The sequence below is a fragment of the Priapulus caudatus genome, unplaced genomic scaffold, assembly GCF_000485595.1.
Source record: "Priapulus caudatus unplaced genomic scaffold, Priapulus_caudatus-5.0.1 Scaffold64, whole genome shotgun sequence".
NCBI lineage: Eukaryota > Metazoa > Priapulida > Priapulimorpha > Priapulimorphida > Priapulidae > Priapulus > Priapulus caudatus.
Window position 1 is genome coordinate 465,037 of NW_014577125.1, and position 3,685 is coordinate 468,721.

At 43.6% G+C, this 3,685-nt stretch overlaps 1 long non-coding RNA gene across 1 annotated transcript in view; it reads left to right on the forward strand.

Moving 5' to 3' along the window:
• LOC106821224 overlaps nt 1-3,685 on the forward strand; it is a 13,353-nt gene that overhangs the window by 9,445 nt on the left and 223 nt on the right. The window contains exon 3 of the long non-coding RNA XR_001395707.1: nt 628-1,138. This is a non-coding gene — a long non-coding RNA (uncharacterized LOC106821224). The remainder of the gene's footprint in view (nt 1-627; nt 1,139-3,685) is intronic.

A 3,685-nucleotide genomic window follows, 5' to 3' on the forward strand; every position in this document is an offset into this window, starting at 1 on the left:
ATATATATATATATATATATATATATAGATCATTACATACCGTATTTACTCGTGTATAAGTACAATTTCTTGTACACAACTTCAATAAAAAATAAGGGGTGCTACTTTTACACGAGGCTAAGAAATCTTGTGCAAGAAATGTCACCATTAATTATCGCAACCAGCCGCTATTATAAATGCTGACCCACGCGAGCGCATATTGCATATAGGCACAGCCGCCTTGAATAAATTACCACACTTTTCAATGTATGAAAACTAAGCCCTGAAAAGTTATTCTAGGTCTGGTCTTTTGACCTTGCCGACTGGACTCACAATTATTATTAATAATATTAATTGATCAGTCAGGGATAACTGCTTCTTTACTCAGAGGACAATGACTTGTAATTAAGTGTGAACTCACTGTGTATCAAGTTTGCTGACTGCTATGATATCGTTCAGTATTGAACTGCTCATTGTTTACTTAATTTTGATTATAAAAGTTTTGTAACAACTTTTCAAGGCAAAATATGGGGGTGCGACTTATACACGAATGCGTCTTATACACGAGTAAATACGGTACATTAAAATTATGTAATATAAAGCCTCTAGAGGGTGAGTGTTAGATTGTTGTCTTTCATGTTGTTACAGGACAGCAGACCCGGGACAGGAGAGGAGACTCACGACAGGAAAGGAGCTCAGGACAGGATAAGAGACCCACGACAGGAGAGGAGCCCAGGACAGGACAGGATACTGAGGACAGGACAAGCAGCCCAGGACAAGAGAGGACAGGACAGGAGCACCAACTACCATTTATTGAGAAGCTGCATAACACTGCCACTCCTGAGTACTAGCGCATGCCAGCCCACTTATGTACGAGGTTTTCGTCAAGCTGACAGAAGTTGTAAGTGTGTAAATCATTGATGCTAGAACTGTTGTATAAATGCACATGTATACTATTGTTAACATCAAGTTGTCTAGCTACCGTGTGTACATCGTTACTCAAATGCAATGTCGTGTTTTTCATTGAGTTCGGTTTTTATACTTTAGCTATTCAGTAATCGAAATAGCTTAACAGATTTTTTAATGACAAATTCTGAACATATGTTACTCATGGCAGTGGCAGTGGCAGTTGATAAAAGTTTTTAATTGATTGACAAATGTCTTGACAAAGACTGGGCCTATCCACGGTAGCGAGCTCACCCCAGGTACTCGCCGGATCTTGTAAAACCAACATTTGCGGTCAAATAAATTCGCACCGTTGGTACTGTGAGCGGAATTCATAAAAATGTGTGACATATATTATATATATATAACATGGTGGCGTGGGCTGAGTGGGTCTCCCGTTCTCCTTCTTCGCAGTCTTTCCTTCCCCGGCTCTCCTTTCCCTTCATTCGTCTCTCTCTCTCCTCTTCCTGTTTGGCTCCTTTTCCCTAACCGCACTATCACCCTCTTATCCTCTGCTTGCTCGATCACATTCCCCTCCTCGTCTGCATGGTTATATGGTCGCGTGGTTGGTTTTTCGCTGTTCATTTATAAGGTAATTTATTTTTAACACTCAATCTGAAGGAACAGGCGTGGTAAGATACGCAGAACTCGCGCCATGCTTGTTGTTATGGCCGGCTAGTCACACCAACGCAGGCCCGTGGCCAGTTTCTCATTGGGGGGGGGGCGGTTCGCTTTTCAATGTTGGCAATTTTGCCTCGGGCAGGGGCCGGATGTACAGCGATTGTACAGGGGGGTCTAACCGTACCGCATAGTGGCGATGCACGCGAAGGCGGGGTCGGTCGGGGGCGCCCTCCCCAGACATTTTTATATAGTTACACCCCTCAAGATGCGTTTTCTGCGCGAGCAAGGGGGGGTCCGGACTCCCTGGACCCCCCTGTACAGCGCCCCTCGCTCGGGCGCGAACGCTACACAGGCGAGGGAGCCAAGCGACGAGCGGGGGGAGGGTGTGGAGAGGGGGAGGTTGTTCACTGTTCACCTCCCGCCACGATGGGAGATTTTTGCAAATTATTACACTAAATGGAGCGACCTGAAGGTGCAATTCTTGCCAATTTTTCAAAAAAAAAATTTTTGCTTGGGGGAGGGGCTCGCGGGGGGTTCGTTCGAACCCCCCGAACACCCCCCTCGGCTACGGGCCTGCCAACGTATGCAAGCGGCGCAGCGTATACCGACGTATGGAAAAATTTGGCTGAATGACGCTGGCTACGTCGAATAAGTTATGGGTAAGTTTGAATGTTAAGCTTAAGAGCACGCTGAAGCACGCTGGTATAGTCGTAGTATGGCGAGGTCGTCGAAAATTTGTGTGCATGCATAAAGTTTTGCGACGGTATGCCAGCGTATGCCCATACGGTCCCGCATACTCGGGCAGAAGTTGTAGGTAAGTTATGCGATCGTTGACACACGTTCACAACGTTACTTGTAAGTTACTCATAAGTCGAAATACATGCAGAGATAATGGTCTAGCTTACCAAAACTTATTTTCTAAACTCTATTAGTAACATTATATCGAACTTATCCTCAACGCATATTGACGTATGTAGACGTATTTGACGTGTTCCTGACGCCACAGAAACTTACAGAAATCGTGTATTCTAATTAGAGCTACCGTTAATATGCGTATTGCAGCGTTTAGGAAAATTGGTATATAAAAATGGTATTGGCATGTTTGATACTGCGACGGTGATTTGATACTGCGATGTCTTTATGCCGGTTATGATTTTGAATCGTCGAGCGGCAGCCTTTTTATAGGCTACGACACTGATCGTCGGTGATACGCTGCCGCGCGCTTGCAAAGGTAGACTATCGTTGGGCATAAGTTGTGAACGCCAGCAACACGCTAAGCATTCGTTGGATATAAGTTATCTTAAGTTATCGAACGTTCTATATAAGTTACTAATACGTTATGTATACGTCCAACTCGTTATGTATACGCTATGTATACGCCCAAAATAAAAATAAACATCGATAGTTCAGCGTATGCCAGCGTTTTAGAGAAATTTTGATACGTTCGGCATACGCTTGATTAACTCGTCAAAGTGTGACAGGGCCTTAGGGAGGAATTTAAAATCGCACGCCACAGGACGGTCCATTTGCCTGTCTTTCAAATAACTTTTTATAAAGCACATTTATCACTGAGCTGTATTTTAATTAAATAACAGTATTATTTATAGATCACATGCGCAAAGCGAGATGCTTTATCATTACACATATTAATTATGTTACCTGCAACGTGGCGTTGGTAGGCGATAACGGAGCATGGAAGGAAACCGTGCACAATCCACGGGAGCGCGGAGAAAGGGAGTAGGCCAGCGAACAAAGGACGTCACGTGCTACGAGATCTCGCGAGAAAGAGCAGTTTGGACGCTTCTCGCTACTCAAAAACGTAATACGCAATTCATAATACGTATATTGCCTCCGCTACGGGCGCCCCCAATATAGAAAACGACGTGCTTCTTTATATACATATATATTATATTGTATATCATATGTTATATGTATTATAAGCCGATATATATCCATATTTTGTGCCGTGGGTGAAAAAGTATGTGGCTGAAAAACGGCTATTTGCCTGCCATAAAGTTTTCCGTGCTAACGAGGTCGTAAGGTGATACCAATTTGGGAGAGGGTAGGATGGGAGCTAGGATAAACGGAAACAACACAGAGGTGTGACGAATATGATATAATATAATAATATATATAGAGA